Source organism: Engystomops pustulosus, chromosome 2 (genome assembly GCF_040894005.1).
Source record: "Engystomops pustulosus chromosome 2, aEngPut4.maternal, whole genome shotgun sequence".
NCBI classification, from domain to species: Eukaryota; Metazoa; Chordata; class Amphibia; order Anura; family Leptodactylidae; genus Engystomops; species Engystomops pustulosus.
Window position 1 is genome coordinate 110331325 of NC_092412.1, and position 26336 is coordinate 110357660.

Here is a 26336-nt window from a genome sequence, read left to right on the forward strand (position 1 = left end):
TACCCATTTTTTGATTTCTATCCTGTATTTCTGCCTTTTTTTGGATTGGAATTCTGCCATTGTTTGCTTTCTCAGTTGCTGACCCGATTTATTAGTGTCAGCCCTATTGTGTTTTCTGATTGCTTGTCTTGTTTTGTGTCCACACAGAATTCTAGGAAGGCATTGTCTTCAAGTTGTCTCGTGTCACTAGGAAATGCTGAGGCAATAGGCAGGTGTCAGTTTTAGGAGGTTCAATTTAGGGCTCACGAGTCCCAGTCCCTCTTAAAGATAGCCAGTTTTTTATGTCTTAACCTCTGAAAAAATTTTAAATATTAACCCCCTAACACCGAAGCCGATTTTAAAATTGTTTTCTCGTGACACATTGTACTTCATGTTAGTTGAAAAATTTTGGTTGTATGTTTTGCATTTATTTATGAGAAAATCAGATATTTGGTGAAAATTTGGAAAAATTCTCAGTTTTCGAACTTCAAAATGTTCTACTTTTTCCACACATTAATAATTAACATCCACCGAATGTCTACTTTATGTGGACATGGTTTTTTATGCATACTCTTATTTTTGTATTTTGAACATTAGGTGCGATTTTTCACATTTTCATAAAAAACGCAAAATACTGCTATTAAGGGACCTGCTCCATTACCCAATTAAAGAAACTAAACCCCTCAACATACGTAAAACAACTTTTATGAAGTTTTTTAACCCTTTAATTGTTTTACAGGGGTTAAAACTAAATCGGATACAATTTTGAAAGTTAATTTTTTTGGCTAAATTAATGGGTTTTTCAAAAAATGTAAAAATTCTCAGTGGATAAAATACCAAAACGCTCCACAAAATTTGATACCCAATCCCTCCCGCGTATAACAATACCCCATATGTGGTGGCAACCTGCTGTATGGGCACACGCCAGGGCATCGAAGGGAAGCTGCACCATTCAGAGCAGATTATGCATTGTCACATTTTATTGGCTATACAATCTTTATTTTTTTGGCAATTTGGACATATAAGGGCTTATTTTTTGTGACATGAGATGCACTTTACAAATATTTCATTTAAGTGGGTCATTAGCTTATTGATGAGATTTTATTAACTCTTGAATGTATGGGTGAAAAGAAAATTGTCAATTTTGTTTTCCTTTCTTTTTGTATTTTTTGGGGGTCGTACACCATACACTAAAAATACTATATTATCTTTATTCTACAGATCACTATAATTATAGTGATACCTCATTTATATAGTTTTTCATTTATTTTTACAATTTTACTGGAAAAAAAACTAATATAGGGGAAATCTCATTTGTTTTTGCATCGCCATCTTTTCGGAGACGTAACTTTAATATTTTTTGGTTGACAGAGCTAGTTTAGGGCTTACTTTTTACGTGTTGAGTTGTCCTTTCAAGTGGTACCATTTTGGCGCACATAACTTTTTTTAATCACTTTTTAGAACATTTTTGTGAGGAGATTTTATGACAAATTTACATTTTTGGCTAGGGTTTTTGTGGGTTTTTTTTGGCGATTTTGTTGTTTTTTTTACATGTGTATAGGGAATGTTTGTGTTAAGGGGACTTTAACTTTCTATGCGCATGCTCAGTGTCTTACAGCCGGGTCCTGCCAGAAGGCAGGGACCCGGCACACGGAAGAGGATCGTGCATCCCCGGGCACTGGCAGTCCCAGAGCTGTGATCGGAGCCACGTAACCACCCCCCCCCCCCGGTAAGCGCCGCGGGGGGTCCTATTCTTGTCAAACGCCCCTAATATATAGCCGACACCCACATGCTTCTGGCGCCGGCTCTGGTCATGAGCTGGCGCCAGAAGTTTGACTTAATAGTACTGCAAATTGCGGGAACGCACCTCCCACGATGCAGTTCCATTACGTCAAATGTCGGGAAGGTGTTAAACAAGACAAATCTTTGTATCTGTGAGGTAATTATGTTTATTTTTGATAGATTGGGCTGCCTGAGATATCAGAATAGCTAACATGTTTTGATTTTATTTCTGCATATACTGTATATGCATTGTATTGAATGGGATGATTCAATTTTTTTGTATTTGAGGGTGTTTAATCAATACAAATCATTATTGATACTGCAATACAACTGTAAAAAAAACCCTATCAGAAAAAAATGTATATGCCATTTCCCTCTCTTATCCATTTATTTTTATAATGATTGAAATATAAACTTTAGTTATGTAACTAACATCCAGCATTTTAATCATAGCAATGTTATAAAGCCCCTTCAAATAACAAGACATTTATTTGAGCCCCTACTTCTGGTATTAAATCTGTTTATAATATGGCTCACATGTTTGTGTAATCTGTGAAATATTTAGATTATCAGTAGTCTTTGAGGTCAATTCACTTTGATCTTATTCAGCATATTCATAAAATTATCTAGGGCCAGTTTAAAGCATATTGAGACAACAGAAAAAGACTATTTTAATGGAGTGTCTCATCTGCTGAGAATAATGTGACATATACACACAAAACATGCATTTTACCTTTTATGGACAGGCTTATATTGTAAAATGTAGAAGAAGGAATTCACAAGCGACTTTAGCTGGTCTGCACAAACACTAGTGATATAACAGACAAAACATACAAACAATGCATGTACCCATATACTGGCTACAATGCATACTCTCCGCTTCATACTGCCATTACTTTAACATATCATGTCTTTTTTGTTTGTAATATTCTGTCTTTCTTTTTTTTCCAGTACACATAAGCCAAACAAGTCCATGGATTACAGTGGCTCTGTGATTTTAATGGGCTGTCACAATAAATTATTATAGTTGACAAAAGATGCAAAACCTCTATAATCTACAAATTTCTGAAGTATTATTCGAAGCAGGGATACATAACGTACATTTGTACGTTTACTATGTGTTTAAATGGGTGTTTAAATCTAAACACCAAAGCATAATAATTTTTTATCTTTAAATGACTATCCTCTATGCCTTCAGAGCTTTTCTTGCCCATGAACAGGTTCCAGAACTGAACTGCATATGCTGGATAAAGCAGCACCAAAACTTTGTAAACTGTTAATACAAAAGCATTATTTTATGTGTCTATATCTATTCAATACAAGAATATGTACTATTGACTTTAGAGGCAGCTGAGTAGCACTGAATGTATATATGCCAAGTTTCCCCTTCAAAGAATATACGTTGCATGCATATTGATTGTGTTTATATGCATGTACAGACCAAAAAAGTATTCAACCAGGTAGACTGGTCTTTCTTAACAGAAACCCTGTCTCATTTTGACCTGTTCATTAGAGCAATCATGACCCTCTACCTTAACCCGAGTGCAACCCTATCCAATCCCTTTAAACTTTTGAATCAAACTCGTCAGTGTTGCCCCCTTTCCCCCACTCTCTTTAAAATGGTTATGGAGACTTTAAGACTTCATCCCAACATCAAAGGGCTAACGGTAGACAAGACACATCGCCTAAATGCGGCCTTTGCCAATGATCTCTTACTGCTCCTCACCAATACTGTGACAGCATTCCCCCACATAATTAAACTTTTGCTCCCTATCTAATTTTAAAATTAATTTAACCAAATCAGAAGCCTTGAATATCTCGGCATCTCCAACAATAATAACTGCCCTTAAGAATGACTTTCCCTTTAAATGGCAAGAGACAAAAATAAAATACCTGGGCATATATATTACACAGAAATGTTCTTCATTATACAAAGAAAATTATCTTATCCTTCTTACCCAGGTAATTACATCTCTAAAAACATTAGCTTTACCGTATGTTTCATGGATGGACAGCAAAAATCTCCTTTCCCAAACTTTTATATCTTATACAACGATTACCCATAGCAGTCCCCAAGACCTCCTTTCTGAAGTTTAGGATGGCCTTCATTTCATTTGTATGGAAGACAGAAAAACCGAGTGTCCAATTATCTCCAGAAAACCAGCCTTCTGTCATTGGTGCTCCTACAGCAGTTTATGGTCTTGTGTAGTATATTACTGCATTACAGAGAAACTGGGTAGCGAACTCTACATGTCTTTCTTTAACTTCTCCTAAAAGTAACAATTTTGGGGTCAAAGCAATGTTTATGGAGAAAAGAATTTCACACATACAGGCCACATTTGTCATAGTAAATTCCTTGGTACATTTTTAAGACTGGTGATTTTTCCAAAATAGTGTGAGAGGTTTCACCTGTTCTGGTACCCTAGGAACTTTTCAAATGTGTCTTGTCACCAGAAAACAATGCAATGAAAATCTCTACAGCCCTACTTCCCTTATGGGCCTAAAATGTGTTTTACATCCACTTGTGGGGTTTTGCCTTGCTCGTAAGAAACTGCACAACAAAATCTTATTGCGTAATCTCCTTTTATAACACACGAAAGTGTACATTTTAGGACTACATATACATTTTAATGACAACATTTTTAAATTCTATATAAAAACTAAATTTTTTTAACTTAAGATGCTTAAAGGGTTTTAAAAAACGTACAGAGGGCTTTTTTGAATAGTTTGAGATGTGCAGTTGGGGTTCTTTGTGGGGAGTTTCTTATAACTAGAACTACAGATGGAATAATTGATCTGAAGTTGCCTTGAAAATTTAGAAATCATTCTATGATTTGCAAGCACTCTAATGTCTTAATAAAAAAAAAAACATTAGTAACCAATATGGGTGGTTAGTCTAACTGGTTTATGAGCATAATATTTACAAATTAAAAAATTGCTGATTTTTCTAAATTTTCAACAAATTTCTTCTTATTTTCATAAATAAGTTCAAAACATTTCAATCAAAATTTACCACTAAAGTGAAGAACAACATGTTATGAAAACAAGGAAAATCACCTCTGTAAGTTAAAGCTTTCTTAAGTAATGACAATTACAATGCATGGCAGATTTGAGACAATAGGCCAAAGGTGAAAATGAGCTGTGTCCTTAAGGAGTTAAATATTGATACAGGTATTATACTGTATATCCAGTCTTGATTTTGAGAATAAACCCCTGCAATTGAAAGATGTCAGTGCATCCTTGTTTGAACTATGCCAGCCATATTATTAGTGATCAGCAATGTTGCTCCTGCAAAACATCATTATAATTGGTGAAAGTAAATGTACACATAACTATAAATCACCTTATGTTTTTTTATAACATCAACATTATTAGGGTTGTGAAAGTCTTCAGATTCCTTTACATTGTCCGGTGGATTGCTGCACTGAAACAGCTGATGTGGCTGGTCCCTTTCTCCTCAGTTCATGCAGGGTCAGGGCCCTCCTTCTCACCCTCACTACACCATGTGCGGGGCTGGTGCAGGTCACTTCCTATGCACAGGCTGCCTGCACTACCCTCCCTCCCTGATGCATCCATATGATAAACCAACCTTATGATATAGATGCACAGCAGGGGGTGGCAGTGCAGGACCCTGTTCTCCTCTGCAGACAACAGCCCTAGCGCTGGGCTCCTCACTGGCCCTGCCCTGCACATTACTAGGAGCTGCTTCAGCATTGGCCCCCACAGCACAGCCAGGGCCTGGCAGCATGGAGGAAGAGGTGAGTGCTGAGAAGGGGGGTGCTGGGTTATGCAGTGTGTGTGGGGGATGGGGGCTTGTGCATGTATTGTGTGGAGAAGGCGGGGGCTGGTGCATGCTGTGTGCTTGGGGGATGGGGGCTTGTGCATGTAGTGTGTGGGGGATGGGGGCTTGTGCATGTAGTGTGTGAAGGAGGGGTGGGGGGCTGGTGCATACTGTGTGTGGGGGCGATGAAGGCTGGTGCCCGTGGCAGATCACATATGTGTTTCTATACAAATGCATGCAATTAACACCCGGTTACTTGTATTGTGTAAATGCAAGACAACCGGCACTGATTGTGAACGCATGTGTTTGAATACAAACGCATATGTAGTCGGCCGCGGGCCATCCCAGTTCGCTATGATTCTGTTAGAAAACGGAATCCAAACGCTCACGTGTGGCATCACCCTAATTTGTCGCTTATGGTTAGTTGACTCCATCTACTAGTGATGGCCACGCCTACAGTTAATTGGTCCTGCCTCTATCATGGGGCCACTTTTTGTCTTTTTCCAGGGCCACTTCAAATTCCCAGTCCGCCCCTGAATGGTGGTATCTGTTGTGTATTATTGTTAATCTGTCTTTTATCATTGAATTTGAAAAAAAAATTAATGTATGGCTCTTTTAGTTTCTATCTGTGACATTCCCCAATATCATGAAGATCGCACAGGCTCCATGCAGCCAAGCCTCTGCATGAACAGCCACTGCACCACAAGTACTCACACAGCTCTCTTCCCTGCGATGCTCCCAAGCCCCCTCCCCCCCGCCGAGTATGGGGGTGGCAGTCGTCTCCACGGCAGCCCTGGGGTCCAATGAAGGACCCCAGAGCTGCCTTAATTGACTGCCTTCTGGGTCAGACCCAGCAATGCAGACTTCAGCCTATGCATTTGCCATACTAAAGTGATCAGATGATTACTTGTTCAAGTCCCAGGGGGGAAAGGGGCAAAAAAAAAGTAAATAAAAAGTATATATATCTCGAAAAACTCCCAAATACAATAAAGTGTCACCTGTAGCAACCCGTAAAATAGAATAAAATCATTACTGAACTCGTATTATGAATGAAAAATATAAAAAAACTGCAAAAATAACCAAACAAAAAAAAATACCATGAAAAATGATCAAAAAGTCACATTTACCCCTGCATAACACCAATTAATAGTACAACTCATCCCGCATAAAACAAAGCCCTTAAACAACTCAATCAACAAAATAATAAAAATGTTATGCCACTTAGTAGATGGCATAATGTTCGCTCCAAATGAGTTTTGATTCTGTAGAACAAGTCAAAAATAAAAAGCTATATAAACAGGATATCATCATAACTGTACTGACCCATAGAACATAAGTAACATGCTAGCTATGCTGTTTGGTATAAAACAGTACAAAAAAGACATAAAAATCAATTACAGAATAGAAAAAAAAAAAAAAAGCTCAATACAAACCTTGATAAATTTATATTTATAGGGGGTTCTCTATTTATATTTATAGGGGGTTCACTGTTCTGGCACCTCAGCGGAACTTTTCAAATGTGTAATGTCACCTGAAGGCAATGTAATCAAAATCTGCCCTCAATGGTGCTCCTTCTATTCTGTGCTCTGCTGTGATCCCTAAAGAAGTTTACATTCACATGTGGGATATTGCTCTCATCGTAAGAAACTGTACGAAAAAATCTGAGATGTGTTTTCTCATTTTATCCTGCACGAACATGTCAATTTTAGGACTAAATAATTATTTTATTGTTAAAATGTCAAAATTCCAAATAGAACCTCCATTTTATATACATTAGATAGATAGGACTAAATAATCATTTTATTGTCAAAATTCCAAATAGAACCTCTATTTTATATACATTGGATAGGACTAAATAATCATTTCATTGTCCAAATTCCAAAAAGAACCTCTATTTTATATACATTAGATAGATAGGACTAAATAATCATTTTATTGTCAAAATTTCAAAATTCCAAATAGAACCTCCATTATATACAGAAGATAGATATGACAGATAAATACAGTAGAAGAGAGATAGAAGATTGATTAATAAGTAGATAGAGAAAAAGCAAGATATTTAAATTGTCAGATTATAGGAGATAGATAACTAGACAGATAGATGATAGATATATAGACAGGGGATAGATGATAAGCATCTTAACCCGGGAATTCAATGAAGGGGTATTATTAATCTATTCAACCTACTAGTAAGTTTTTGGAGTGTGGGAGGAAACCGGAGGACCCAGAGGAAACCCACACAAACACCAAGAGAACACACAAACTCTTTGCAGATGTTGACCAGTGCTGCAAGGCTGTAATGCTAACCACTGAGCCACTGTGCTGTCCATCAATCTCCTTATCATCTGTCTATCTCCTATAAAATTCTCCCATATACCAGTTTGTTTTACTGTACTAAACAGAGACTCTTACTGATTGTGACTGGTCATAAAATAGTTTTATTTTGGAACCCAACTTTTAGTTTTGCCCTGGGCCCCACTTTGTCTAGAGCCGGTGCCCTGGTCATATGGTTAAACCAATTTGGACGGTAAGAGTAACTGGATGATGAGCATAACATTTAGACATCAGAAAATCACAAATTTTGCTAAATTTTCACCAAATTTCCATTTTAAAAAAAATAAATAAGTGCAAAAAATGTTAACTGAATATAGCAGTATCATGAAGTATAACATGAAAAAAAAACAGCCTAAAAATAAAATTCTTAAGATAAAGCGCTCCAAAGTTATAACAACATATTGTGACACAGGCAGATTAGAAAAAATCCAGCCATGTCCTAAGGGTGAAAATGAGCTGTGTACTTAAGGGGTTAATTGTGCTTTTACTGATAACAATAGTAATGCCAAAATAGCAGAATATACATTGACTTTGGCAGTTTTTCTGAAAAAATGCATCATTACAAATGTACAGTATACTAATAACAGATTGAAGCAGAGATGCCAGTGAGTCCCTATCCATAATCAGACATTATCAAGTCTAATTATATGGTAGATGAAAATAATATGCCTTACCCACAGAAGGGAACTTGAACAAATGTCCCTCTGTAGAGAAAAGACACTGAATATATATTTAAAGAGAAAATCTAATAAAATGGACTAGAATATGGGGAAAATTATTGTGTTACTATAGTTTAGAATTTCCACATAAATGTTAATACCATGATATTTTATTTTTCTTGACTATATGAGTGCCTGACCCTGACGCCCATTTAAAAAAAAATAAAAACAAAAAGGATTTCAGTATTCACAACATAGAACATTTCTGAAACAATAACAAAACAACAAACAGTGCAATTATCCTGTGTTTGAGAATTCAAAATTAGTTTAACCCCTTCCTACATTCTGACGTACAAGTATATCCGAGCATGCAGTCTATTGCAGCATCCTGACATACATGTACGAGCAGTGTATATAGGGTATCCTGTCTATTCCCGTCACAATTGCCACTCCCACATTTCTACTGTACTGATGCCTCAGGAACAATTTAGAACAATGCAACAGTGCAACTTAGAACAATTCTTTTCATTCTGTCCTCTGCTATAGGCCCATACAACAGGTAACATCCAAATGTGGGTGTGAAGGAAACTGTGATGTTTTGGACCCCTGAAGGGTACGCAAGGTCACTTAGTTATTCTTTTATGGACACTCCCAGAACGCACAGGTTCTGAGAAGCGCAGGAAGTGGTTTCAAATTGTCCATACAACTTTCATATATGGCACAACAATAAATCACAACCCTGCAGCCAAGGATCTGTCACCAGTTCTCCTTTAACCCCTTAACGCTCTGCGCCATAGCTCTATGGCGCAGAGGTACAGGGAATGTATGAAGAGGGCTCACGGGAGGTTGTTGCATATTGCAGCAAACCCCCACCGCTAATAACCGCGGTCGGTGCTTGCACCAATCGCGGCTATTAACCTTTTGATTGCCGCCGGCAATCTTTATTCCGATCGCCGCACCTCGAACGTCATCAGGGGGCGGCGATTGGTTGCCATGGTAGCCTCAGGTCTTCGTTTGATCCGAGGCTTAATGGCTTCTGCAGATTCGTTACAATGAGCCAGTGGCTCATTGTAATGAATCATGTGCAAAAATGCCATATATTGCAATACAGAAGTATTGCAGTATATGGTAGGAACGATCTGACTATCTAGGGTTAATGTACCCTAGATGGTCTAAGAATTAGTGAAAAAAAAAAAAGTTTAGATTAAGGTTAACTAAAGTTTAAGGGGTGCAGTTTTAGAAATAGGGGGCTCTGTCAGGGTTTCTAATATATAGGATTTTCAAAACTCCTATAAAAATAAATTGTTGCCTAAAATATTTAATTCCGAATTTTCATTGAAATATGAAGTGCTGTTCAAATTTTAAGCCTGCGAACTTACTTACTTATGCCAACATAAAGAAGACATAAGCAACAATTATATAATAAATTACAAATAAATATTAAAACCTGTTAGTCAACACTTTTTGCCTTTATTCTTTTATTTACCTTTTTATATTCTAGTTAGTTTGTCTTCATCATATGTAGAGTTGAGCAGACCTGAACTTTACGTTCGAGTGTGTCCCGCTCGGCTCAAATTGCTAAATTAGAGGCTATGCAGCCAAACCAGTTAACGAATGATCCTTTCTTCTAGCCATAACTGTAATTGGTCAGGAGGACATGTCATACAGTAATTTTTTTCTCTGCAAACTGATTTTTTTTTCTAAAATATTGCCAATTCAAAGAAATTCTTCTATATCAATCATCTTTCATATGAAAACCTACAGTAACTACTAGTTTGTTGGAATTTAGCTCATCCCTAACATCCTGACTAAACTAAAAATAAACAATTCCACCTTTTTAATGCTGAATAAGCTTGTAAAAATATGTTATAGAAGGGCCTACTCCCATATAAGCATAAAAAAGTTACAGTTTCAATGCCCTGTGCATAAAAAACACATCATTATACCAAAATTAATTACCGTATATCCATGTAAAAAGTCAAAAGACCTAGCAAGTTTTTGTTCCCTCGACAATGTTTCCTATATATTTAAAAATATATTAATATCTTTAATTATCTTTTCCTCTGGGATTATTGTGTACTGCAAATTTATACAATCTGTATAAAGAAACAAATACTTTTTGCATTCTATATCCCCATAATTCATTTATTGCTTGACTTGAGTACCTTCAAAATAAAAGGTATAGTGAACACATTTTTCTCAAAAGAATTATCAATTTACTAAGTTAGTCTATACATGGTGCTTAGAATTCCTGATAATATTGGTCAACTTGGTGACTTTAAATAAAAATCTTTAGAATTTTTCAATGATAATAAATTACCGGAATTGGGGGATTTTTAAAATCATGATAATTACATTCCTTCTTACTCAAGATCTCTTCATCTAAAACATCCTTTAATAGTCTAAGTAATTCTTATTTATAGTGACTAGTGAGCGGTTCCTTAGTTTTCTCTAGGTGACTAAAAAGTTCAAATTCTTATCTTTATATGATAAAGTTCTTTAGCCAAAACTGAAATTCCCTTCATCCACTGGCTTTATTACAATAACATATCTCTTAAATTCATCCAAAGTGTCCTCCCACCAATATTTTATATCCCTAAGCTCCTTTAACGCTTTCACAACCAGCCAACGTAAATATACATTGGCCAGTCATAAAGGGCTGTATGGAGAGGGCTTCCAAAAGATTGTGCACCTATCATGCAAAAAACTTGTTTATTTTCATTTCAGTTTCAAGGAAGTGTAGTGATTTGAACTTTTTTCAATTGTATTTGTTTAGACCCCCAGGGTACTCGAATCCTAGGAGATCTGGTCTCTCATACCATATACTGCTTTGGTAAACTGTTACAGTATAAGCTGAATTACAGTCTTGGGAGTCTTGCAACAACCACCATGTATGAAGAACCTTCAGCCTGTGAGCTCTCATAAATACATCCTTATTGTACCATACTATTAAGGGGGTAAGGGTATTAAACATTGTTCTGACACAAGGAATAAAGTAGAGGTGTCAATTAGACCGCATAGTATAAGCTATAAACATGAAGCTCGTAAGAACTTCATTTGGATTTTATCAGCTAATCGGTACATTGCATGCAATATTAAATACTACCACTAGGAAGTACAATTTAGGCTGCAGATAGTAAGACCTCAAAAAAATATGGATTTCTTTAATGTGAGGAGTGCAAAATGGAATCACAAAACTTGAAAGGGACCAGGTTGTTAAGGGGTTAACATTCCTTTAATATTATAGCATTGAAGGGGAGAAATGTTGCAGGCCCATTAAAATTGTATTTCAAGCTATACTATTTATATAGCTTAGTACCTGAAGGCATCTTAAATAGGACTTTTTTTAAGATTATGCATCTGAATCATTCTTAAATCCTACCAAAACGAGTCCTTAAATCATCTCCATCTGTTCTGGGATTTAATTAGATCTTGATTTATTTAACCTTCTGTAAACATTTGTTGGAGAAATAAAGCTAACCACATGAACGTGAAAAAGTAAGCATGTTGTATCTAGCAGAGCAAAGGATTATAGTCACAAAATGTTATCTCTAGTAACAGGGGAAGAAGTAGAATTAGAACATAATGCATTCTAAAATTTGGAGGTATTTCCCTTGTAAGGCTATGTGCACATTGTTTATCCAAATCTCTATTGGCACTTATCTGTAGGCACTGTTGTAATGGATTTTCCAGCAAAATAGTGATTGTAAATTATTCAAAGGGAGAGAGCATGCTTTATAGCTTAGAGAACAAATTAAAAACCAAGCTTTTCAATCCTAGGTGTTAAATAGCCCTTGCTGCCACCAAAAAGGGTTTTCAGCATATACATGTTTCAAAACTCCCCACAGGATAGATCAGAGCTCCTGTTTAATATGATATTTTTGTAAATTTTTTGTTAAAAGCTAATTTTGTTAAATTGAAATTTTGTTCATGGAATAAAGCCCCCATTTTACATATGAGTTAAGCTACTTCCCTTTTATCTTTAACCCTCAGTGGGCTCAGTGACCCCTAGTTGAAATGTAACTTCCCCGTCCATTTGTTTTCAGAGAATGAAAGCCACCACCTTTTCCTTGTAAGAACACGTGAACTGCTTGGGGAGAAAACTAAAGTAGCTTTCAACCAATAAAATACACAATGAACATTTACTAAGTTATTACATTCTTATAATATTATTTATAGAGCAGCATTAATACTATGTTGCTGTACAATCATTAAGGGATACACATACATAACATTAAGAAAAGAAATACAAGTACAAAATACAAAAACTACAAAAATCTTAAACAAGTGGAAGGAGGACCCTGCCCGTGAGGGCTCACAATCTATATGGGAGGATAGATGGAGACAAAAGGTGAGGGAGCAGAGCAGTGCAATTGTGTTGTGTTGTAGGCGATCCTGAACTGGTAGGTTTTCAGGTCACGTTTGAAGGATTGGAAGGTGGGGGACAATCTGACACATTTTGGTAGAGAGTTCTAGAGTATGGGAGATGCAGGGAAAAAGTCCTGGATATGGTTGTGAGTAGAGCAGATGGTAATAGAGTGAAGCAGAGAATCCTAAGTGGTACAGAGATTATGTGTGGGACTGTATTGGCTGATTAGTTCAGAGATATATAGAGGGGACAGCGTGTGCAAGCCTTTGAAAGTCATGGTTAGTATTTCAAACTGTACAGATTGTAGGTAGGTAAATGTAAGATTTGTAGGTACAGACTGCCCGTTTGTATGACAGAAGTTCTTCCTTGAAGAGGGATTTCTTTCAAAGCTTTTAAGCACTCCTGGCACTTAACCTCAGATGTTTTGTGAGGCTGGTATGCCGGGGTTGCCAGTTGGATTATCTAGGTGTAGTGCGAGTGAGTGGGGCTGCAAAGACCGGGGCTGATGAAACTGTGGTGTTGTAAAAGCTGGCAGCTATTTCTACCTCCTTGCTTGAAGATATGGAAGAGAGCTGGTCGAGTCTCTGAGACTTGGCAGATGTCTAGTTGTTGGAGATTCCTACTTGGGTCAGGCTTGTGGTCTGCAGGAATGGTTGAAGCCAGAGTGGTTGTGATCATATAGGAGGAGCGTAGTGTTAGATAGATTGGCGAGGAAAATTAAGTCAAACTTTGAGTGGCTGTAGAGGACTACTGTCAGAGGCCAGAGGAGGAGGTAAGAGTAATGGGGATGTCTGATGAGAGGAAGTGAAGAAGCCAGGTATTAAAATGGTCAGTAAATGGCAGAGTCTGGGGTCTGTAGATGACAGCCACTTGGACGTTAGACTCCTTTACCAGGTTTATTGCAGGGTCGGGGGTGTGAGTAAAGTGGAGACCACGATAACAGAGAGCATATTAGTGACATTTAGTTCACTTCATCTAAAAATGTATTTCTATACTAGCCTCTCCACATCATCAGATACAGACCTGAGGAAGCACCTGAAGAAGACGTTGTCTTGTTTTTACTTGTCTTCTGGAAATAAACGGATCCTACTTTGTATGAAAAGAATGTGCCAGCGCCATTCGTGTACGTTCATTTTTTCCCAATAGCGATGCGCCATACGACGCACCACTATACATTTGATTCAAAAAGGTATCTCTTAAGAGACAATATGATGATCCTGTACTTTTCATGTATATTTGTATACATTTGAGATTCTAATCAATGTTGACCCCTTAATGACTGCCCTATATGGATTTTACATCAGTCATTAAGCATACTTTTTCTGACGCAATGCCTCTTTAAAAGCTAAAGCTTATAGAAGAAATTGACGAAAATACTGAAAAAAGGCCTGGGAATTACTGTGGAAGACAGGTGCGGAGATAAGGGGATAATAGAGGTGGAGCCACGTGTACCGGATTACAATCATAACAAAAATACAACAATATTGCTTATAATCCTTGTGGTTCAAGATTGTTTGGTTTTCTAATATTAATTATTATGTCTCCTCTTTTCTGACTTGCTGGCCATTTTATGACAGAGGTTCCATTTTGCTATTTTTCTCATATAATTAAAGCCTGAAGAACATATTCTCATAAGCTTTCAACAATTTTCCAAAACACATTATCAAATATTCTTAGATTAACAGGAAGCATATCCTGTCATTTAAGTTTGTGCTGAAGGAACTAATTTTATCTTTTTTTTAAATCCATTTTCTTCTCTTTCTTAATTTAAGCAGTTTCCTGTCATTTCATCCAAAGTCGTGCATAGTTCAACGGCAGTTAAACGCTAAATATAACAAGTGAATTAAAAAAAGATATATTACAGACTTTTGTCAGCACAGGAAGAAAGTATGTATGAAAGTGTTAAATTTTTCGTAGCAGCTTTATGCTAAATAACAAAGAAATAGATCATAAAAAGACCATATCAGCAGTGGTCTTTCATATGTAAAACTTAAAGTCTGAGTACAAGCACTCTAAAGAGTCTGTAAGTCAGGTACATAAAATGGAACCTGAACTTCAATATGAAACCAGATCTTGATAGAGCAGGAAGAGCAAAGCCCATGAACATACTGTGTAGTTTTGTGAAAATATTTTTTACAGGTTTTTTATGTTTCCCTTTTCTATTCCTATTCTTCCAAAAGCCATATCTTTTTGGTATTTCAGTTTACAAAGCTACAGGAGGGCCAAATGCAGTGAATTGGCAAAAAAATGGCTTTCAATGACTGGTCCAGAAGATATCTCTCCAAAAACTTTGCATTACAAAAGTCTTGTTTTGCTATATTCTTACACCCATAACATTTGGAAACTGTGGTGTATGGAGCTGGGTGTTTTTCTGGATTTAGTGACATTTTCATTTATTTCATCCGGACTACTGTATGGCAAAAAGCGTCAATTTGGACATTTTTTCCTTTAGGGTGTTCATAACATGGGATAACAGTTTTTTATATTTTGATTGGTCAGCCATTTTAGGATGCAGGAATTCCTAACATTTTTATGATGTATATTTTATGTGCATGTATAATATTTTTTATTTTTATACAACATTTTTTCAACCCTATCCCAGCTCTGATTGCGGTTGTTGGTAGCAGGTGTCAACTATAGAATACAGCTGACATCCACTGTGCATGCATGTAATTTTACATTAAGTGGACGTCAAATGATTTTAATATAACTTGTAACAAGTTGTATTTTAAATTTTGGTCATTCAATATGACAATCACCAAAAGGTTTATTCTTCAACCCAGGGTAAACCACTACTTATTGAACTAAGTAAGTACCTCATGTTTGCTAAAACTCTGATGTACTTTTTATGTCAAGGTCATATGTCATGGCATAGAAACATATTCTGATTTTTACTTCTTTCTGTTGGTGTAGGAACCCTACTCAAATTTATTTAAGTAAAAATTCCAGGCACTCCATTTGTTGAATGCTTAAAGTGATATAATTTTTACTGTGGCAAGATGTGCATAACATTTCGACGGAAACCAGTCATTGTCAAACAAGTGGCGCCACTGGTGGAAGAGTTGAAGGTATAAGCATATGTGAGGACAGCATCTCTCTTTGGCCCAACTGTGCCTTCTCACATACTTTTATGCCTTCATCTCTTTCACTAGCGCTGCCACATGTTTGACAAACACTGGATTCAGTCAAAATGTTACACACATCTTGCTGCAATAAAATTGGCATCAATAGTCAATTCAAACTAAACATGGATGCATGATGTGAAGTCACTGCAAGCTGAACAAAATGGAACAATAAATATGTCCATAACATATCACTAGCCAACAATTAATGAATGCATTACCTTTAAGCAAAATATCTTAAAGCAGAAACGTTAATAGATCTTCAATGGGATTAACATATTTTTCAATTATTCCTTTGTGATAATAAAATTGAGAGTCATTGATTTTAGCAAGTAAAGAAACTGCAGCATCCTATGCAGTTTCTTATATTTGTTATCCATGGCCTTATTCCTTCTAATATCAACTTTTAAAAGAAGGGCTTTGGGGGTGTTACAAGAGGCCCTCCATGCCAAAGTTTTACGGGCTGTTAGAGTGTGCAAGGAGCAGCTCCCCCTTTCCACTGTGTGTCGAAATTTCCTCTGTTTCTGTGAGGTTACAGCAGGGAGGGGGGGGGGGAAGTGCTTGGAAAACAGTGGAAGGGTGCAACAGTATAACAGCCAGTGAATCTTCAGCATGGAAGGACTTTGCTAACTCCCCTTGTGGCTGATTAGCACAATTTTAAAAGTTGATTTTAGATGGAAGACAGCCATGGATAACACATATAAGAAAATGACCACAGTCATGGTAAGTGTCCCTGTTTTATCATGCTTGATTTTGATTGTAGATTTACTTTTTAAAAAAAGTTTCGTCATATAAATACATAGGAGTGAATTGGCATGGCCATAAAATTAATAAACTTGACATTGACAAAGCATGAGACCTGGTGGAACATCTAGTGAAACAGTGGATGAATCTGGTAAGGGAATCTTCATTGTCAAGCAAAAGTCTGTTGCTTTTTCCCACATACCATCAGAAAATAATTACAGTATATACTTGTGTATAAGCCGAGTTTTTCAGCACAAAAAATGTGCTGAAAATCCTCAACTCGGCTTATATACGAGTCAACAAACAAGCCCAGTACTAAAAAAAAAACAACTTATGCCTGATGTCCGCACGGCTTCTCTTCTGTCTTCCGTGCCGGTCTTCTTTCTTCTGTGCCAGGCTGCAGGGCGCGGCCATGTTTCTTTCCGGAGGGTGCATAGTATGACGTCAGCAGCAACCGCATCATAGTATGCGCCTGCCGTCTGGGAAGAAACATGGCCACGCCCTGCAGCCTGATACAGAAGGAAGAAGACAGGCGTGGAAGACAGAAGAGGAGCTGCTCAGACATTGGGGGAGCAGCGCTGCGCATCGGGGTGAGTATATATATATATATATATGCTGGGCTGGCTGTATACTACTGGGGGAAGGCTGGGCTGGCTGTATACTACTGGAGGCAGGCTGGGCTGGCTGTATACTACTGGAGGCAGGCTGGGCTGGCTGTATACTACTGGAGGCAGGCTGGGCTGGCTGTATACTACTGGGGGAAGGCTGGGCTGGCTGTATACTACTGGGGGAAGGCTGGGCTGGCTGTATACTACTGGGGGAAGGCTGGGCTGGCTGTATACTACTGGGGGCAGGCTGGGCTAGCTGTATACAACAGGGTGCAGGCTGTATACTACGGGGGGGGGGGGCAGGCTGGGCTGGCTGTATACTACTGGGGTGTGCTGAGCTGGCTGTATACTACAGGGGGCAGGCTGGGTTGGATGTATACTACAGGGGGCAGACTGGGCTGGATGTATACTACTGGGGGCATGCTGGGCTGGCTGTATACTACGGGGGGCTGGCTGTATACAACAGGGGGAAGGCTGGGCTGGATATATACTATAGGGGGCTGGCTATATACTACTGGGGGCTTGCTGTCTATATAGTACTGGGAGCTGTTTAACTATAAACTACTGGGAGCTGTTTGGCTATATACTACTGGGGGCTGGCTGTCTATATACTGGAGGGGTCTGTGACCAATGCATTTCCCACCCTCGGCTTATACTCGAGTCAATAGGTTTTCCCAGTTTTTGGTGGTAAAATTAGGGGTCTCGGCTTATACTCGAGTATATACAGTAAGTTGTTTTGCACAACTCTAAATTTTTTTAGGTCAGTTAATGCCGCTTTTAAAAGGGTATGTATAATGTCAATGCATAAATAGAAGATTCTTAACATATTGTCAGGAATCCTTTGAATTGTATTAAATGTAGAATTCACAGCACTTTCTTGGCATTTTAGAAATGCATTGTCAGATTAAGTCCAGCTTCACACAAGTGAATTTGAGAATTCAAACCCTCTGTGTGTGCTTGTCATACAGTTGCATTGCTCAGTACTCTGGACAGCTTTCTGACAAGCACTGACTGATCAGACTCACTTGTTTGAAGACACCTATTGTACTCTTGTACAATAGAGTTCACCTTTAGTTCGTTTATAAGATTTAAAGCTCCTACGCTCAGATCTGTAATCCAGTTTCTGTCGCCTGGTATGGGCCCATATTGCCCATCATATGTCTTGCCTATTAGGTGTAGGACTCTAGACTTATGTACATTGAGCTACAATACTTTACACTTCAAGAATAAAATAAGTAAAAGCAACAAAAACTATTTTTAAGTCATAGCCAACGTGCCAGATACTGATGATGAGGATACAAAAAAATCTGCAATTCTATTTTTATTTTTTAATTTACTGTGTGGCATAAATAACATGTACCTTTATTCTAGATGTTGATAAGATTATGATAATAATTATGTATAGGTTTTAACATTTTTTGCAGGATGAGTTTTTATGTATAGTATTTTGGGTATATTTGTATATGAGTTATTCATTATCCTTTATTGTTTTTTGAATGATGAGTAGAAGAAAAAAAGTATTCATACATTTTAAAAGATTTTTTTAATTTTCTTTTTTGCAGTGTTTACTTTACTTTTTACTTTTTTAAAATGTATTTCAATTTTAAAACTTTATATTTTGTTACTAAGGTGTGTGTGTGGTTTTTTTTTACAAAATTTATTTAAAACTTTACCTAAACTATTATTATTCCTATTAAGGAATGTCACATTCTTTTTGCTGCTTCAGTAATAAAATTTGTATGCTAAGAATACCAATATATTATAAACTGACAGCCATTTTTTAGGCACGCATGGCAGGCAATAATGGGATTGGGCTGCAAAGGTTGTATTTTGGAACATTTAGGTGCTTCCTTTGTTTTAACTTTCTTTTTGTAATTTTAATGTCAGAGCTGGGAAAAGTTGCAGAATTGTCACCTTACTTCAAGCGTCATCATACTATAGGTGATGCTATAAAGGATAAAATATCATCTGGGCGTAAAAAAAACTTTTAAAAGGGAAATGGATATCAACCATATGTCATCAGGTATAATTAAGTAGGGCTACAGGGCACTGCTGGCATTTATTATTTGTATATACTAAACTGAGTTTATTTTAGCATTTTTTCCTGTCATGCATTATATAATATTATTCTGCTCATTTAATTTCTTATCTTCTAGTGTTTTACATATAGATCTATGCTCCCAAAGCTGTCTACTAGCTATGATCGGACCCTCATCCGAATTTTAAAAAGCGGCTGCTGTGCGACTTTGCCAGTGCCAAAAGTTTTTACTCCCCCACCCCCAGATAACTTCGAATAAAGTTTGGGGTCGAGTCCGAGGGACCTGAAGCCACAAAGTTCAATACAAACCCTAACTTGGTGTTTCAGGTCCACTCAACAACACTTTATGGGGGAATTTTTCCCCTTCAACATGTATTTATAAATTAGATTTTCATTGCAATGGTCTGTTTATTCATTGGTGATAAGAAAACTAAGTAATGACATTATGCCAAGATATTACAATCATACCAAACAGTTGAAAGATTACTAGAAACACAGCTAATTAGCATGCTGATGTTAAAGGGGTATTCCCACGAAGACAAGTTTCTTATATGTACTCAGGATAACCCATTCTCTAATTCACAGTTATTAACAAAAATGCAGCATTTCACAGATATAAGTCCAACCTGTCTCTATTAGTCCTGGTGTACACAATTTCAGTTGCCCCTAGACACAACCCTGTAAGTTCTGACTTAGGGTCGGGCCGCCATCTTGGATTTCTTTGTGAGATCAAGCAGATGAGATTTCTGTCTCTTTCTGCTCTGTGCCTGAAGCCATGGCCCCTGCATGGAGCTCTAAGACTCTCACTGATTACTTCCTGCCAGGATTTAATGAGCCATTCACAGTTTCACCATAAAGAATAGTCAATACTTAGACATGCATGGCTTAACCTTTAAAACAAGCATATACTACTGGCAAGATCAAACAGGTAGCTAGATCTGAGGGGAGAGTGGTGACTCCTTGACAGGCTCTGTGAGCTACACTCGTTGCTTCGCTTCTCTATGTCGGGTCGTCTCCAAGGGGGAGGCAGGCACATATCTGTGATGTAGCAGAGCTAAAAATGTAACAGTGTAAAAGTCTGTCAGCCTCTGTATGTCAGCTTATGTGTAACAGGCATCTCATAAGTGCAATGTCAGAAGCCAGATGAAAGTGTATATAAACCTGCACCCTGATAATCTAACAATGCCACAGAACTAGATGGATAATATTGTGTCTGCTTGGAGAGGCACCACCCACACACTGGGATTTTACACTGAGAAGCCTAAGGAGTTATAGTAGCTAAAACAGCAATAAAACTGAGTAAAATCGTAAAGTAAGGGGTTAAAATAATCTTTATTGTGTTAACATCACTAGGAGATTGAGATTGAGATTTTTCTTTTGTGGGAAAACCCCTTTAAGTAGACTAGTATTGCTTTTGGGTATGGTGAAATTTATGGAATGGCACTACATCCATGTCCTGGAAGGATTTAATCAGGTAAATTGACTACTGTGGGTTTTTTCTTGTAGTCTGGTTTCCAAATTGTCTGATTTATCAATAACATAGGTACATGGAACCACCAATGAATCTTTAAGAGAAGACACTCTAGTTCTCTGTTTTTAAGTTCTATATAAAAATGGCACAGAGGCCATTATATGCATAATACTCTGCTTTGATAGCAGTTTATACACAGAAGCTGCAACTGCACCATTAAGTATTCCATAGATAGCATCAGTATTGACATGAATCCATCTAAGAAATCCACTCCTGAGATAGTGAGATAGCAAAACATTCCCACTGGATATATTGATTATTAGTTATTAGTTATATAATTTTTAGATCTGTTTATTTTATTGTATCACTTTGCGTATGAAATTTGTGCTCAGATCTTTTGATTCCTGATGAAGAGACGCAAGTCTCGAAAGCTTGCTTGTAAAATATTCTTTTCAGCTAGCCATTTAACCCCTTAACGCTCTGCGCCGTAGCTCTACGGCGCAGAGGTATAAGGGATGTATGAAGAGGGCTCACGGGCTGAGTCCTCTTCATACAGAGGTATGCTTGCACCGATCGCGGCTATTAACCCCTTCAACGCCGCCGGCAAAGTCGCCGGCGGCGTTTAAAAGACGGCGGCGCGCGGGCGCCGCCATCTTTTTTCCGATCACCACGCCCCCGAACGTCATCGGGGGGCGGCGATCGGTTGCCATGGTAGCCTCGTGTAGCTACCATGGCACGAGGCTGTCTGGCAGCTGCAGATTCGTTACAATGAGCCAGTGGCTCATTGTAATGAATGTGCTGCAAAAATGCCATATATTGCAATACAGAAGTATTGCAGTATATGGTAGGAGCGATCTGACCATCTAGGGTTAATGTACCCTAGATGGTCTAAAAGATAGTGAAAAAAAAAAAATAAAAAAAAAAGTTTAAAAAATAAAAAAAATTAATAAAATATTAAAAGTTCAAATCACCCCCTTTCCCTAGAACGGATATAAAACATAATAAACAGTAAAAATCACAAACATATTAGGTATCACCGCGTCCCAAAATGCCCGATCTATCAAAATATAAAAACGGTTACAGGCGGATGTGACCTCCGAGGCGGGAAATGGCGCCCAAATGTCAAAAATGCGACTTTTACACCTTTTTACATAACATAAAAAATGAAATAAAAAATGAAATAAAAAATGATCAAAATGTCGCACAGACCTCAAAATGGTAGCAATGAAAACGTCGCCTCATTTCGCAAAAAATGACCCCTCACACATGTCTGTGCGCCAAAGTATGAAAAAGTTATTAGCGTCAGAAGATGGCAAAATTTTTTTTTTCTTTTTTGTACACATTCGTTTAATTTTTGAAAATGTATTAAAACACAATAAAACCTATATAAATTTGGTATCACCGCGATCGCACCGAACCAAAGAATAAAGTAGGCGTGTTATTTGGAGCGAAGAGTGAAAGTCGTAAAAACTGAGCCCACAAGAACGTGACACACGTGCGTTTTTTTTTCAATTTTTCCACATTTGGAATTTTTTTCAGCTTCGCAGTACACGGCATGTTAAAATAAATAACATTACGGGAAAGTAAAATTTGTTACGCACAAAATAAGCCCTCACACAGGTCTGTACACGGAAAAATGAAAAAGTTATGGATTTTTGAAGTTGGAGAGCGAGAAATGAGCCGGAAAACCCTCCGTCCTTAAGGGGTTAAGGTATCATAATTTCAAGAAATTTATTTTATTTTGCCTACTGAAAGTAAGGAATTTTTTCAACTGGCCAATATAGCAAAAAACATTTTTTTTTTGTCCAGTAGCTGTGACACATTAAATTACAAATGACTGCAAAAAGATTTCTGTTAAAAAAATTATTTTACTGATACAGGTTATTCTTTCCACACGTGTATTGGCTACAGCTCACTGATGATCCATCGTGCAGCGGGGAGAAGCCTGCTTGGCTGCAGGAAGACAAAATTTTGGAAGTTACAAGGAAATTGATTTAGCTTGACACATTTTGGGCATAAATACTAGTGCCATTTTTGTCCAAAACACGTCAGTTTGGATTTTGAAAAAAGATTTTTAATTTAAACAGATTTAAAAGTTTGAGTAACCTTTAATCACAGTGCTGGGCATTTCTTTGTATCTTCAAAGAATTTCTATTCCCTTTACACTTGTTCACTCTCAAATTATCCCTCTTTCCCCATTCTATGGCTATCTGTAATTTAGCTGTAAGGCAAGGCCCTGGGAACTGATCGATGACACAGGCAGTGGGCCCTGATGCTAAACCCACTTCTTAGCTGTCCCTTACTATTGCCCCCCTCTAGACAACTGGAAGACAATCCCTCTTTAGGTCTCAGTGCATACACAGAACACGACAAACAAAAAACACAATGGCCCACATTTATTAAACCACAAGTTTTTTGTCTGACTCGTTCTTTTCAGTGCAAACTGCTTGCACATGTATTTATAAAGTGTCCGCAACACCTTTATACTTGATGCAACAAATTTCTACACTGAAAGGGACGTAAAGGTGCACAGTCGGACTGTGCACCACATTTATCATGCTGTGTTAGGCAGAATTGTTTAGCACGCTTTATGTAAAAGGTGCACCAAAAAACAGTTGGTGCACTCTGTTGGAGCAGTGCAGGGGATGGCTGATTCCCAAAAGACATGCACCAAAATTCATGAATCTGATGCACTCTGTACACTCCACAGGAAAACTATACCTATTTTTGATACATGTGGGCCAATAAGTCAGAGTGGACAACCCCAATCCGCAACAGCGCCAGAAGACAATGACAAAATCATAATCCAAAAGAGAAGTCAGAAACAAAGGTCAGAGATCAGATACCAGATGGTTAGCAAATATTTATTATAGCACAAGAAAACCAAGCTAGGACAGCAATTTGAGTGTAGTCTTCTGAATATTTATAGGGAGGACAGGCCCTGCCCCAGGTAGAGGGAGAAGGCAATCAGACATCAGAGTTAACTCTAGAAAGACCAAGGCAGAAAACAGAGAGATCGTGTGACATATACCAGGTCAGGCATCCACTTGTTCAGACTATCGTATTTTTCGGCCTATAAGGCTCACCAAAAATCCTTATAGGCCGGTGCACCTTATATATGAACTTATACAGAAATGTGCTAAAGACAAGATGTACTGTACATTTACCAGTGTTTAATAGCTCCATCCCCAGAAATTTCCTGCACCTTCCCACACAGTATACAGGGTCCCTAGCTCCTGAAGTGCCCTGGCACCACAACTAACATTGTGCCCATCCTGCCCTCCCCTAGCACGGAGAGAGCAGAGCTGCCATAGTGCCGACCACGAGGCAATCATCATCATCATCATCAGTAAACAATCCCCCATACCGGACAGCCCTGTAACAGGGGAAAGAGAAGGAGCCACAGGGAACCCCACAGGAATAACACCCTGGCTGAGAAGGGAAGGAGAAGGGGCAGAGGGAGACCGCTTAACCCCTGCTGCATCACCCTGCATTAACCCCCAGCAGCCCATATCTCTGACAAGTTTCCCGGGAAGTGTAGCTGGCTTGAACTGTGAACAGCCACCTGCTGGTCATTTTTAGGTACAGCATTGTATCCTGCGCCTTATATATGAACCTAGATGTCTTAGCAGGCATTTATTAGAGGTGCGCCTTATACTCCAGTGCGCCTTATAGGCCGAAAAATACAGTAATGGAAAAATTAAATGAAAGGAAAAAGTCAACACTCCTAAATCCTCTGGTACCTCTGTGTCTGCTGACACAGACATGATATCAACAAGCTGCAGTTGATCCTGAAAGACAAAGATATTTTCAGAAGAGATTTCAATGCTGCAATACTTTACCACAATGTCACTTTGGGTGTAAAGAGAGGACTCAGGAGCCAAACGCTCTGCATACACAGCAGGATTCTGCTCTGTATTCTGCCTGATAGAGACTGTGGTTGAATCTGCCTGCAACAAAAAAATTGTACTATTCGTACTATTGTTTAAATTTTCTAACATTCACCACAGTACAGGTGGTCCCCTACTTAAGAACACCCGACTTACAGACGACCCCTAGTTACAAATGGACCTCTGGATGTTGGTAATTTACTGTCATTTTGCCAAGGCTACAATAAACAGCTATCGCCCGGGTTGCAGGGGCATCCGTGCCCCTCTCAGCTGCCCAGGTCCCCCGGTGAGTCTCTTACCTTGGCGCCATCCAGCAGCGCAGAGCGCACGTCCCCACCTTCAGTAAATTTAAAGGGCCAGCACGCCATTAATTGGCTCTGGCCATTTTTAGAAAAAGTACTTAAGCCTGCCTCTTCCTAGACTTCCTTCTGGATCTCTGTGCTTCACAGTCTTAGAGAAAGCTTCCTAGTGATTATCCTGCGTTCCTGTGTCTCCAGCATTCCTGTGTGTTCCTGCTTATTCCTGCGTCCCAGTGTGTTTCTGCTCCTGAGTCCTGTGTTGCCGTGCTCCTGTGTTACCAGAGTCCCTCTGATTTCCTGTGTTAGAAGTGTTCCTCCGTGTTGCTGTGTTCCTGCGTTGCTGTGTTCCTGTGTCCCATGTGCCTGTGTTCCTGTTCCCATCTGCCAGGACATCCCGTTGCTGACCCCGTTTTGGAATTGACCCTGCATCTCTGCCGCCTGCCCTGACCCTGTGCCTGAACCTTACCACGAGACTGTCTACTGCAAAGGTACCTCAATCTTGGCTGCCACCGACGACTAGTTGCACCTGTGGAACGACCTGGTGGTACCCTGCCACAGCAAGTCCATCCCGCTGTGCGGCAGGCTCTGGTGAACACCAGGTGCCACTTAGACTCCAGTCCCAGGTGTCGGCTAGTACCACCTCCCGCAGTGGTCCAGTGGATCCACACATCCTGAATCCTGACAAACAGTTATCAAAATACAATTGGCATAGACACAAAATACATTTGTCTGGGGTTATGATAAAATATATAGTTCTGACTTACACACAAATTCAACTTAAGAACAAACCTACAGTACCTATCTTGTATGTAACCCGGGGACTGCCTGTATTGAAAATTATGGGGGTCATTTACTAAGGGCCCGAATCACAATTTTCCGTCAGGTTACCCAAATTTTTCTGTTTTGCTCCGTTTTTCCGGTTTCCGTTTTTGGCGCACGCGATCGGATTGTGGCTCATCGGCGCCGGCATGCACGTGACAGAAATTGGGGGGCGTGGCCGTATGCAAACCCGATGGATTTGGAAAAAACGCCATATTTTTTAAAAAAAATGTGTCGCTTGACACACACTTACCTGCACCCAAGGTAGCTTGGTGAACTTCAGTGAACTTCAACGGACTTCAGCGCAGCAGCGACACCTAGTTGACATCGGGCTCACTACCTTAGTGAATCGCCAGAAGACCCGAATCCTCCACAGAGAATGGCCCGCTGGATCGCGAATGGACTGGGTAAGTAAATCTGCCCCTATATGTTACCTTTCTT

The 26336-nt window shown here is 38.6% G+C and overlaps 1 protein-coding gene across 1 annotated transcript in view; it reads right to left on the bottom strand.

The window, feature by feature from the left end:
• ARHGAP6 (Rho GTPase activating protein 6) overlaps nucleotides 1-26336 on the bottom strand; it is a 381778-nt gene that overhangs the window by 330665 nt on the left and 24777 nt on the right. The gene's annotated exons all lie outside the window — the stretch shown is intronic.